Here is a 13779-nt window from a genome sequence, read left to right on the forward strand (position 1 = left end):
GCTTCAGGTTCTGAGCTGTCAGCACAGAGCCCAATGCAGGGCTCGAACTCATGGACAGAGAGATCATGACCTGAGCCAAAGTTGGACACCAAACCGACTGAGCCACCTAGGTGCCCCAACTTTTCTTTAATCTACACCATCTGATGGAGTCTTCTGAAGCCTGTGGTGGAGTGAGGAGACCGGCTTTCACAGTTCTCTTCCCCCTTTGCTCCTCCAAGGCTCTTGGTGCTTTTGGTTTCCAGAGTTTTTTGTTTGTTTGTTTGTTTGTTTTGCTGGATGCTATAGGCAGCTCTGCCTACAAGGGAGATGGAAATAGCAGATGTAGCTCAGGCAATCTTCAAAAGAACAAACACACACTAAACCATACATGGACAAAACCACTGCTGGTATTTGTCCTCTATCTACAGATCCAGACCTGCTTTTTTTAGAGTAACTAGAAGTCCTGCTGAATTCCCCCCTCTCCCTACTTAGTATAAAGGGAGAGGTTTATGAAGGTTCTCTCAGCTGGTTTGTGAGACAGTCAGGATGACCTAATTTCCCTGCAATGTTTCTCCTATTTGCTTTAACGGCATTCCTGAGGACTTCCAGAAAGGTAACTCCCAATTTTTGCAGGATCCAACTATCCCACAAAATAATTCACCCAGAAGGTTCTCAAATATTTCCATGTATCAGCCCTGGAGTCTACAGATGACATAGCTGACAGTGAATTCAATAATTTATTTGAAGGGTCCTGTTGGTTTTCCCCGTCAAAATTTTGCATTTTATTCCATAACACGTTCATGTGTTTGTTAACATAAAAATGGATGTTTAGGATAGGTATGCTATGACTCCTAGTGTCTGTCTATCCACACTCTCCAGTGTGGGAAGCAGAATATTAGAACATTTATTATATCTTAGACATCTGAATGTCCTGCATCTTCAAATTCATGACACTACAGCAGGAGATGGGGTTGACAGGTATAACTGGATATGAAACAGGACTTCATCTGTGTCTGGGAATTTGATCTAAAGCCTCAGAGTAGAGAACAAGGGGTGACAAGTTCCTCCACAGTCTCAAGCAGGGCTTCTTAGGAGATAGCCAAAATAGTCCTTGGACCTTAAATTCCATCACCCACCTCGGGCCTATCTAGGAGAAGGCAGTGGGGTAGTGGTGGGGTATCAGTGGAAAAGATTCCCTAAAAGGCATTCATAGGAATAGAAAACTGTGGTTTTTTCCCCTCCTTCCCAGCTTCAAGCCAGTAAGAGGCCCTTCAGGTGAATCTCATGCAGAGAACTGTAGCACTTGAAAGCAGGATAGCTGGGAGCCTTTGTCTCAGCCTCCTGAACAGTTTAGACGTCAGCCCACACCAGCTGTCACCAAGGTGGTGTGAAGAGAACCTGGCATGTGACCTGGAATTTAGGGGTCAGGAGGATTGTCATCTGCCTCCTTCCTGGAGCTGCTCTTGATGGTTGGGTAAGCATGAGAAGCCAGCAGTTGGATTAGCTACACTACAGAGCATTCTGTTAGAAGTGGTTAGATGAGGGGCGCCTGGGTGGTGCAGTCGGTTAAGCGTCCGACTTTAGCCAGGTCACGATCTCGCGGTCCGTGAGTTCGAGCCCCGCGTCAGGCTCTGGGCTGATGGCTCAAAGCCTGGAGCCTGCTTCAGATTCTGTGTCTCCCTCTCTCTCTCTGCCCCTCCCCCGTTCATGCTCTGTCTCTCTCTGTCCCAAAAATAAAAATAAAACGTTGAAAAAAAAGAAGTGGTTAGATGAGATAAACCTGATGGTCATATTAGTCATATTAGTATGAAGCAACTGAAAAATGTGGTTCATTAAGAAAGCCATGGGCATGGCCACATGGCACTGTGCTTCCTAGCATCCTGGAAGATACGGGGCAGAAGCATTTTTACAACAGAGTTAAGTAATAAAAACAGTTAACACACATTCGTATATAAGGTGTGTTCTTTGAGGAGAAACTGGGAGTAACTTTTGCCACAGTAAATGGGTAGGCTGTTTCTGAGATTTACATACAAATCAGGAATACAAATCATTCACTACTGAACTACTTTGAGGGACGATGTACTCAGTGCTTTATTAGAGAAATTGATTTGATTGGAGACTAGACTTCCTGAGGGAGACCACTATGGCTTACCAGAAGGAAAGAATCCAGACTTAATTTAGTACCAGACATACCTAGGTTCCAACAACAGTGGTTCATTCCCCCAGCTGTGTAACTGATGTTATAGCCTGCATCTGTAAGAAAGAGAAAATAATGACACCTTTCTTCAGTTGTTTAGAGGATGAAATGAAACAACGGATTAAAGTGCCTGTCATCAAGTAGGCATTCAATAAATCATCATGGTTATGATTACTATTATGTGGTAGTAGAAGTGTACACTGGTTCTTAATTCTGCTTCTATCTCCTCGCTGCCTCTTCCCCCCTCTTCTCTCTTTCGAGTCAAAGGAAACCTGGCCTCCTCAAGTCAGCGGGACTGTAGCAAGCAAGAGGCAGTGCAACGCTAACCAGTGGCCTAAACACCGTTTTCTTAGCCTGTAGTGGGGCGGCGCGACCTGACTGGGACCCATTTGGTGCCTAGTGCGGTGGGCGGGGTAATACAGTTCCCTCTGGGCTGGAGTCGGCAGCATGCAGCGTGTGATTGGCTGCTAGGAAGCCGCATGTTAATAAGGCTTGTTACTGTTTTAAGTGTTTCTGGAAGATTTCCAGGCAAAAACTGGTATTTTGAACTTTGTCATTTGCCTGAATCGTTATGAAATAGAAAATAAGACGTATTTAAATAGGCAAATGAATTGACAAAAATGTCGCCATGACTAGAAAGTATGTGACTATCGTAGACCTGCAAGAGGTAGCGGACTTGAGGGTGAGACTATACTTTCAGGGATCATTTCTATAGTTCGCTACTAGAGAAGTTTCTCTGAATGTGTAGAGTACTCGGAACCACGAGGAGGAGGTGTAGTGTCCTTTCCTGAGCGTGAGGTTGACTCTGGGTGTTGCTTTTACAGCTGCCTTTTGTCGTTGATGATCGTTCTTCTCTTCTTTTTTTTAAGGAGAGAAAGAGGGAAAGGATACTGTCTGAGTGGTTCCTTATTGGTTAAGTATGTTTAGGAGTGAATTTTGCTGTCTTGTTCCAAGAAGTCAACTGTTGTGTGTCTAGGTGTGGTTGTTGGTAACTGACCTAGCGGTTGCATAGAGCTTTTTAGGCTTGGGCCTTTTCTTATTTATTTTTTTTAACACATGTATGGTATGTGTTTTTAGAGGGCGTTTATTTGTTTCTATGTATGGTTGTACTTTGTATTTGTTTTTCTACACTTTTGCCGCACTGGTCTTACAACTTTCTTGAGGTAGGTATTAAGCCTTACAAACTAATTTCGGGAGTACCCGGCTTTTAATTTTTTTTTTTTTTCAACGTTTATTTATTTTTGGGACAGAGAGAGACAGAGCATGAACGGGGGAGGGGCAGAGAGAGAGGGAGACACAGAATCGGAAACAGGCTCCAGGCTCTGAGCCATCAGCCCAGAGCCTGACGCGGGGCTCGAACTCACGGACCGCGAGATCGTGACCTGGCTGAAGTCGGACGCTTAACCGACTGCGCCACCCAGGTGCCCCACCAACTTTTAATTTTCTTAGTTTGTGTTACTTTCTGGGTCTTTTGGTTTTCATTACTAAATTTTGTATTAAATCCTTTGTGTGTTTTAGTTTTCAAGAGTATTTTTTAAAGATTTGTTATAATTGACATGAACGTTTGTTTCTATACAACGTGATTGTGCATTTGCCTATATTGCAAAATGATAACCACAGTGTTTAACATCTGTCACTTATACATACAGAAATTTTTCTTGTGGTGAGCATTTTTTTTAAAGATTTTAAGTAATCTCTATGCCCAAGGTGGGGCTCAGACTCAGGACACTGAAGGATCAAGAGGCACATACTGTACCCGCTCTACCCAGGGCCAGCCAGGTACCCCATGATGAGCACTTTTAAGATCTACTCTGTTAAGGGCGCTTTGATGGCTTGATTTTGGCTCGGGTCATGATCTTGCGGTTTGTGAGTTCCAGCCCCACCCCCCATCCCCCCACCAGGTTCCACGCTGAATGAGGAGCCCTGATTGGGATTCTCTTTCTCCCTTTCTCTGCCTGTTCTGCTTGTTCTCTCTCTCCCCAAATAAGTAAACTTTTTTTTTTAAGTAAAGTAAGAAAAAAACAACCCTTCCTGGGGCACCTGGCTGGCTCAGTTGGAGGAGCAGGTGACTCTTGATCTCAGAGTCTCAAGTTCGAGCCCCATGTGGAATGTAGAAAATAAATAAATAAAACTTTAAAATGATCTGGCAGTTTGTGAGTTCGAGCCCTGCACAGAGCCTGCTTGGGATTCTTTCCCTCTCCTCTCTCTCTGCCCTTCCCTCACTCCTGCTCTCTCTCTCAAAATAAACTTTACTTTTTTTTTTTTTTTTAAGTTATTTATTTATTTTGAGAGAGAGGGAGAAAGAGCTCGGAAGGGGCAGAAAGAAAGGGAGAGAGAATCCCAAGCAGGCTCTGCACCATCAGCATGGAGCCTGATGGTGGGGCTCAAACTCATGAACCCTGAGTCATGAGCTGAGCCGAAGTCCGATGCTTGAACAACCGAGCCACCTAGGCACCCCAACTTAAAAAAATGTAAAAAAAAAAAAAAAAAAGTTTGAAAGGGAACTTGGTCTCTGCTTGGGGAATGGATTAGATAGAGAAGGGCAATGGTGAGTATAGGCTAAGCTCTGTCCATCTGAAAGATGATCACTTGACCAGCCAGGGAGGTGGTAGTGGTGAAGAAAAGTGGAGGAATCTGAGAGGTATTTGGGGGATAAATCATCAGCCTTATGACAGGTTGGTGTGAAGGAAGCTGTCAGAGATGACCCTTGTTTTCTGGTTTGTGCTCCTGGTGGGGTAGACAGTGATACCATCACCAAGGCAGGGAACTGGAAGAGGCCTGGTTTTAGGAAGCAGACGAGTAGTTTAGTCATGTTGAGTTCAAGGTGCTTTTGAGACATTCAATTCAAGATGTCAGTCAACTAGATGTCAGGTAAGCAGATCTACAGCTGGGGTTTGGTGTCTGCTATGTGCTGCATGTGAGTCAGACCTCTTGGATTGAAACCTGGTCTGGCATTGTCTCTCAGCAAACAGAAGTTTCTTAAGTTCAGTGTGCCTCCATTTCTTTGTAGAACAGAAGTAATAACAATAACACCCCTCATACAGGTATTGTAGATAATAAATAAAGTACTTTGAAATTATCAGAGTTAGAAGGGACTATCAAAGCAGGTCATTTAGTCCAATTCCTTATTTCAACATTTTATAAAGGTTATGTTTCTTTTTCTCCCCCCACTACCTTTATCTCACTCTTGTACTCAGAAGTGGGGTGTTTCTGTGTGTGTGTGTGTGTGTGTGTGTGTGTGTGTGTGTGTGTGTATCACATGGGTGTGAGATATGCAGGACGAAGTCTCAGCTTCCTCCAGGGAGGCCTACCTTGTCTGAGTACCCAGTTGATGACTCGCTAAGTCTACTGAAGACAAACTGCCGTTAGTTAGTAATCTTCTTGAGAAGGACAGGAGTTTGGGGTGTCATTTTCTTTTTGATCTGTCACAGAGTTGCCCAGTACTGTTCACTGGGCAAACAATACATGGCTGTTGTCTGTCAGGAAATGACCAGAGGGCCTTCAGGTCAGGATATCCTGTATCCTTAGCCTTTTTCTTTTTGTAGCACTTCTGACGAGGAAGCCAACTCCCATCAGTGGTTCATTCCCAGCCACCCTTTCTCAGGAATGACAGCCCTGTGATTTGCTTCCTTAGCATCTGTAAGAAATGCCTAAAAATGATGTGTCACTGCTCCTCAGTGCACCTGGATTCCCCCTTTTTTTCCCTTTGCAACTTCTGCACCCCCTATGCCACCCCCCAGTACTTCTGCCTATTTCTCTCCTTATGGGTTTACTTTAGCTAGGTCAGTTTATTGAGTTTACCTAGTTCTAGTCTTAGGCAAAACACAAAGAGCCTCTCATGTGAATTACTGGAAAGAGATAAGGATTTACAAGATACAGAAAGGTACAATGTCAGTGCTGAAGGCAGCAGGAGACAGCCTTCTGGCCTTGGTGAGCCACTTAACATTTTAAGTTTGTTTCCTTAAACTCTTAGGGTTATTTCCAAGATTAAATCGGATGATCTATGTAAAAGGGTTTAGTAGAAGGTCTGGAACATCGTAAAGTAGTGGAGAAATGATAGGGTTTTTTTGTTTTTTGTTTTTGTGTTTTTGTTCCTTTTTTTAACAAATAAGAAATCACATTTAAGTCTGGGTTTTTTGGAGGGGAAGGGTAGAGGTTTGTAACCTGTCAGACTCACCTGGCAACTTATTTAAAAAAAAAAAAAAAATCTAAGGGGTGCCTGGGTGGCTCAGTCAGCTCAGGTCATCATCTCACGGTTTGTGAGTTCGAGCCCGCATTGAGCTCTGTGCTGACAGCTCGGAGCCTGGAGCCTACTTTGGATTCTGTGTCTCCCTCTCTCTCTGCCGCTCCCCCACTCATGCTCTGTCTCTCTCTCTCTCAAAAATAAACATTAAAAAAAAAAAATCTAAGACTTACTTAGGTTGAGGGGTGTAATGCCCCTGATTTCGAACCCGAGAGACCACCAAGGAGCCGATACCGATGCAAACGCATGAGGGTTTATTTGCAAGCTCGAGCTTGGGCCCAAGTATACCCGACACAGTGGAGCAGGGACTTGGACTCCTAGGTTAAGAGGCGTAGCAGTTTTATGGGGGCCAGTGGCCAATGAAATTGTAACACACACAGAAGGTTGCACATTCATGTCAGTCCACACGCAGGTGGCCAATTGAATTACAATTTACCCTATAGTAACTGTTTGAACTAGCCTATCACTCTGGTCAGAATTGGCGCGCAAGTTTGGCGAGCAAAAGGCGGGATTTACATTCTTTGGCGGTTAGGGGTTCCACATTCCTAAATGAGCCGGTTTCCAGTAAGGGTGTGCTCAGCAGCTTGACTAGGGTGGGGGAGTGTCTTAAGCAATAAGTAGGTCATATGGGGGTTATACATGAGATGGTGGGTGTAGCACAAAATGGAGTTAGTCTTGCTCTGCTTGTCCAGGGGTAGGGGATTTTTGTTAAATTTCTTGGGTCCCACAAGGGGCAGTTGGGTAGCTCAGTTGGTTAAGCGTCCCACTCTTGATCTGAGCTCAGGTCTTGATCTCAGTGTGGTGAGTTCAAGCCCTGCATTTGTGCTCCCCACTAGACCTGGAGCCTGCTTAAAAAAAAAAAAAAAAAAATTATTTAGGTGGATTTGTTTATTAATACTGAGCTGCACCGGGAAGAAAGCTAAAAATAGGCTGTGATCTGTCTAGACAGACCTGATGATATGTGAAATAAAGGTGATACAATTTAAGATTTAAAAAAATTCAGGGGCGCCTGGGTGGCGCAGTCGGTTAAGCGTCCGACTTCAGCCAGGTCACGATCTCGCGGTCCGTGGGTTCGAGCCCCGCGTCAGGCTCTGGGCTGATGGCTCAGAGCCTGGAGCCTGTTTCCGATTCTGTGTCTCCCTCTCTCTCTGCCCCTCCCCCGTTCATGCTCTGTCTCTCTCTGTCCCAAAAATAAATAAACGTTGAAAAAAAAAATTAAAAAAAAAAAAAAAGATTTAAAAAAATTCAAACAATACAAAAATATACAAAATTACTAATTAAAGCAGACCTCTCCTTCCCTAAAGTCCCCAAAGTAACCACACCACAGTCGTTACTTTTTTCCTAATTAAAAAAAAAAAAAATTGGGAGGAAAAAAACGTTTTTCAAAATAAACTAATACGTTCCCCATTTAAGACTGGCCTGGATACATTGTTTTGAAAAGCTACCCAGGTGAATCTGATAAGTGCCCCTCAGGTCCACACTCAAGTGAGTAACCAGCAGCCCGTCTCAAAGTAAAAATGTCAAATTAACCTACCTATTAGCTTTCGAAATTTCGGATCTTAGAGGCTTAAAAAATAAAAAAAAATTAAAAAAAAAATCCCACCCACAGACGCTGCGTGTCGTACTTGAGATGCAAATATTAATTGGCGCCGCCAAGCGCATCTAGTCTCCAACTAGTCCGGAAGTGCTTGTGTTTAATTTAGAGTCAGAAAGACAAGAGCTTCTGATTGGCTGTCAATCCGTAATAGGTTAATTACAAACTAAAAGGCTTAGCATCTTAAAGAAAAAGCCTCATAAGAGTATTCAGAATTTTTTTTAAAGGTGGCGTATGAAACAATACTTTGGAAATATGTTTATGTGGTATTTCTCAAGCAGGAGGAATGTGGAAAAATGTCGCCATCAGCGTAAAGTGGACGGCTGCTATTGACCAAGCAAAGGTTGACAGCCAGAAGCTAAGACTATACTTTCAGGGATCATTTCTATAGTTTGTTACTAGAGAAGTTTCTCTGAACGTGTAGAGTACCCGAAACCATGAGGAGGAAATGCAGTGTCCTTTCCTGAGCGTGAAGTTGATATTGGGTGTTGCTTTTGCAGCTACCCTTTGTCGTTGATGATCGTTCTTCTTCTCTTTGGAGAAGGAAGAGGGAAAGGATGCAGTCTGAGTGGTTTCTACTAGCGTAGTTGATTAAGTACATGCAACATTTATTAACTTTTGTATTTGGGCCTTCTTGGTAGGTTTTTATTTTTTTTGAGTTGGTAACTGTAGTTGTAAATTTCCAATCACGTTGTTTAATTTTTATCTGAAGTCGCTCCTTCCTGTTATTTTCAAGTTTTTTTTTGTTTGTTTGTTTTTGTTTTTTTAAACAGCTCACTTATATTTTAAGGCGGGTGGGCGGATGTAGAATCCGAAGCAGGCTTGAACTGCCCGCACAGGTCCCGTGGTGGGGTTCGAATTCAGGAAGGGTGAGTTCTGAGCTCGAGACCTGAGCCAAAGTTGAATGTCTAGGCGACTGAGCCATCCAGGCACCGCTAGTTGTGTGTGTGTGTGTGTGTGTGATTGTGTTAGATTAAATGGAAAGATTTGGCCTTAAGCCTTTGTGAGAACTCAATTTTCCTTGTCATCCTAAAGTTAGTAGTATGCTATTAAAAGAATGACTTAGTGCCCTGTGTAGCTTAAAGTCACTAACACCGCGTTGGCAATTAGCGGCAGGAGTTGAGGTGCAAATGTGAGGCCAAGTTAGGCACCTACCTTCTGCATTCATCAACATGGAAGGAGGATGGTGGTGGTGATGGAGAAAGATAAATTGTTCAGATCTGAAAGATATTTGAGTAATATTGGCAGAATTGGGGGGATTGGTTCAATGTAGGTATGAGTGAGAGGGGCTATTAAGGATAATTATCAGGGGCGCCTGGGTGACTCAGTCAATAAAGCATCCGACTTCGGCTCAGGTTATGGTCTCGCAGTTTGTGAGTTCAAGCCCTGCGTTGTTGGCCTTGGTGCTGGTAGCTCAGAGCCTGGAGCCTGCTTTGGATTCTGTTTCCCTCTTTCTCTCCCCCTACCCCCTCTCTCAAAAATAAACATTTAAAAAATAAAAAATAAAAGATAATTGTCAGGATTTATGACTTGTGCAAATGGTTTCCTTGTGTTAAGATGGGGAGAGTGGAAGAAGAACTGAATTAGGTAGGGCAGTGGGGTGGGAAGTGATGATAGAATTCAGTTTAGGGCACATTTAGGAGAGATTTCTGACCTTTAACACATTAATGGCATAAGGGACAGCCAGACAGGTAGAAGGGAAACCACATGAGCCGTGCTTGACCAAAGCCAAGGAAGGGGAGTGCGGACAGAGAAATGTGTAGAAAGCAGATGAGAGATTAAGAGGCAGTTAGAAAGGTATCCATGGCATTTAATGGTGACTTTCTTGGTCTTGTGATAGAGAAACTGTTTTGGGATGAGCTGATCAGTGAAGGGGTGGGAGGGCTTGCCACTAAATGGGTGTAAAGAGCTCCCAGAAGAAAATCAAGCTGTGATGGAGAGTATAGAGGTAGATGTGCATTTAGCTGGGGGATGAAGGGGGGTGGTGAGGGGGGCGGCAGGTAGGGGGGAGGGGGTTGGGGAGTGAGGGAGGTGGGGGTGGGGGTATATGGGATATAGATGGGGTTTAATTAAAGATAGGAGAACAAGTCTGAGTGCAGATGGAAGGATTGGGTAGAGCAGGAGAAATTGAGATTTAGGACAGAGCCACTCCCAGTGGGCAGCCAGAGTTGATGGGGAGTGCAGGTGTAGGTGGTTTGTCCCTGTAGTGAGACCACACTGAGGGTTTTTCAACTGCAAGCTTCAAGCTTGGCCCAGAGGCCAAGTGTGAGGCAAAATCATTGCTGAGGTAGGCTGATGAGGAGGGTTGAGAATAGAGTTGAGAAAAAAGAAGGAATGAAGGGTATTTGGCTGGCTCAGTCGGTAGAACATGAGACTTGATCTCAGGATTGTGAGTTCAAGCCCCACTTTGGGTGTAGAGATTACTCAAAAATAAAATCTTAAATTTTTGTTTTAATGTTTATTTATTTTTGAGAGAGAGAGAGAAAGAGCGCGCGTGCAGCAAAGGGGCAGAGAGAGGAAACACAGAATCTGAAGCAGGTTCCAGGCTCTGAACTGTCAGCACAGAGCCCGACTCAGGGCTCAGACTCACGAACTGTGAGATCATGACCTGAGCCAAAGTTGGACACCCAACCAACTGAGCCACCCAGGCGCCCCTTAAAAATAAAATCTTAAAAAAGAAAAAAAAAAAAAAAAAAAAAGGGAGGACTGAAGTAATCATTCCAGGGTGCAGGTGTGGAAAAGGTACCTCCTGAGGGGCACCTGGCTGGCTCAGTTGGTGGAGTACAATGGGTAAAGAGATAACTTAAAAATAAAATTAAAAAGAAAGAGGGGGTGCCTGGGTGGCTCAGTTGGTGGAGCATCTCTCTCGCTCTTTTTTTTTTTTTTTAACATTTTTTTTTAAATTTTTTTTTTTTCAACGTTTATTTATTTTTGGGACAGAGAGAGACAGAGCATGAACGAGGGAGGGGCAGAGAGAGAGGGAGACACAGAATCGGAAACAGGCTCCAGGCTCTGAGCCATCAGCCCAGAGCCCGACGCGGGGCTCGAACTCACGGACCGTGAGATCGTGACCTGGCTGAAGTCGGACGCTCAACCGACTGCGCCACCCAGGCGCCCCGTAACATTTATTTATTTTTGAGAGACAGAGTACAAGCGGGGGAGGGGCAGAGAGAAGGAGACACAGAATCCAAAGCAGACTCCAGGCTCTCAGCTGTCAGCACAGAGCCCAGTGCGGGGCTCTAACCCACAAACCGCGAGATCATGACCTGAGCCCAAGTCGGACACTTAACCGACTGAGCCACCCAGGTCCCCTGAGCATCTGACTCTTGATATTAGCTCAGGTCGTGATCTCATATGTGGGATTGAGCCCAAGTCAGGCTTCATGTTAGGTTTGGAGCCTGCTTGGGATTCTCTCTCTCCCTCCCTCTCTCTCTGTCCCTCCCCCACTCATTCTCTCTGTCTGTCCTTCTCTCTCTCTCTCTCTCAAAATAAACTTTAAAAAAGAAAAGAAGAGAAAGAAAGAAACAGCACCTCCTGAGGGTGTACCTCCTTTCTTTTCCTGGCGTTGAAGCTTTGAGATTGCTTCCTGGTTTAGGAAGTACCTCCCCAGATCACAGTTAATTTCTCTTTCTTCCACTCTAGCTATGTACCATGTAGTTCCTCCTTGGTTTTCTCCTTTGGGATCTACAGTGACTAGGCTTTTACTGTGAGCCGTAAATTAGTTCTTGGTCATCTTTACAGGTTGGGGGCTATGAGGGAAGTATATGCTCTGGAGTTGGCTCCTTGGTTTGTTATTTTCTAGCTGTGGGTTCTTGGGAAGTTTTTAAAAATTTTTTTAAAGATTTTTTTTTTAGTTTATTTAATTTTGAGAGAGACAGAGTGCGAGCAGGGGAGGGGCAGAGAGAGAGAGGGAGACACAGAATCCAAAACAGGCTCTAGGCTCTGAACTGTCAGCAGTACTCATGAACTGTGAGATATCACCTGAGCTGAAGTCAGACACTTGACTGAGCCACCCAGGCCCTGGGAAGTTTCTTAACCTCAGTCTTTCCCTCTAACCTAGGTAGATGTAGTAGTAATAGCATCGATACGTGGGATTCTTGTAAAGGTAAATTAGATAAAGCAAGTGGAGTAGAATACTCCCCCCATTCTAAAAAAGCCCCTCCCTGAAATGAGAAATCCCTGTCTCTTCCCCAGTCTTTCCTATTATCAGCACCAAGCACCAAGTTGTTCCAGGCACAAACCAACTCGTCACCTTTGAAACCTTTTTTCCTTCACCCATCAGTGTGTCCATCAATGTGTCCTATTGATTCAGCTTCCAGAACAGGTCAAGTTTCTCCTTCCAAATGCAAGCCATGATGATGACTCCAATAGACACCTGAGGCAGTGGCCTCAGAACTAGTCCCCACAGCTTTAAACTTCTCAGTGGCTTTCTGTCACACTTAAAATCCAGACTCCCCTGGCCTTGCCCTTGCCTAGAAAACCTTCAGATATCTGGGCCCTGCCTAACCTCCCCTCTCCCTCATACCTGTATGCTCTCTAGCTACCCTCAAGTTGCTGGAACGTACCACTTTGTTCCCTTCTTTGAATCTTTGCATTAGTTATTTTTCCTGTTTAAATGTAACGTCCAAAGAGAGGCTTCTTTGACTACCCAAATTTAAAGTAGCCACCAATCTCTCTGTTTCAACACTTAAAAAATCCTCAGCATGCCTCATTATCTGACATCCTCTCTCCCTCACTAGAGTATAAGCTCAGTGTGAGAGTAGGGACCTTTACTCACCTCCATACCTCTGTATATCCAATTCCTAGAATAGTACTTTAGCACATAGAAAAGTGGAATAATGGTTAAGGTAACCTCTGCTATTTAAGAGCTGTGTGACCTTTGGCAAGTTACCTAATCTTTCTGTGTCTGTTTCTCCATCCATAAAACTGGGATGACTAACAATTAATTCCATTTATCTAATATGCAAAGCACTGAGAACGATGCCTGGTACCTGGCAAGCCCTCAATAAATAGTAGCTAGTATTATCAAGAGTTGGCACTCAAATTGTAGCTGGCGCCCAGGAGTGTAAGGGGTGCAAGAGCACCTGGGTCTGTGGTTCCCAGATAGACCAGCTTAGCCATTTTCCACTGACAAAACCCAAAGGCAGAGAAGCGAATGGAGATGAAACAAGAAAGGAATCTATTTCAGTGAGGCCCACACCGGGAAGACAGCAGGCTAGTGTGTGAGACTGTCTCCAAAATGTCCCAAATCCTTCCAGGTTTATATAAGGAAAATGTGGGGTAAAGGTGGGTGGGCACATGCAGGTAGGCAGTGAAGGTTAAATCGATAATTGTCTTGAAGTTAATCCCAGGTAGGGTCTTGCTGGCTCAGGGAAGTCCTTATTGCTTGAGGGAGTAGTTTTGGTTCCCAACAGGTTATGCTTTTTCTGCAGGATCTTTGCCTGAGTTAAGAGATAAGCTAGAAAGAAAAGCTTAGGGGAGCCTTTGTGGCTACTGAGTTAAGCACCTGACTCTTGATTTCGGCTCAGGTCATGGTCTCACAGTTTGTGCATTTGAGCCCCACATAGGGCTCTGCACTGTCCCGTGGAGCCTGCTTGGAATTCTCTGTCTCTCCCTCTCTCTCTGCCCCTCCCTGCCATCTCAGAATAAATAAAAATTAAAAAAAAAAAAAAAAAACTTGAGAAAAAAACTTTAATCAGTTAGAAAGTTTGAGGTCATAGGTGTCTGGCTGGCTCAGTCAGTAGAGCATGCAATTCTTGATCTCAG

At 44.2% G+C, this 13779-nt stretch overlaps 1 protein-coding gene and 2 non-coding genes across 8 annotated transcripts in view; all 3 read left to right on the forward strand.

Moving 5' to 3' along the window:
* Window positions 1–13779, forward strand: part of TEX14 (testis expressed 14, intercellular bridge forming factor) — a 115092-nt gene that overhangs the window by 30654 nt on the left and 70659 nt on the right. The gene's annotated exons all lie outside the window — the stretch shown is intronic.
* On the forward strand, window positions 2861–3079 carry LOC112855702 (small nucleolar RNA U3). Its single transcript, XR_003223042.1, has one exon. It is a non-coding gene; the product is annotated as a small nucleolar RNA U3 (small nucleolar RNA).
* LOC112855694 (small nucleolar RNA U3) lies at window positions 8374–8586 on the forward strand. Its single transcript, XR_003223041.1, has one exon. It is a non-coding gene; the product is annotated as a small nucleolar RNA U3 (small nucleolar RNA).

Source organism: Puma concolor, chromosome E1 (genome assembly GCF_028749965.1).
Source record: "Puma concolor isolate L17-30 chromosome E1, mPumCon1.1.hap2, whole genome shotgun sequence".
In the NCBI taxonomy this organism is placed as follows: Eukaryota; Metazoa; Chordata; class Mammalia; order Carnivora; family Felidae; genus Puma; species Puma concolor.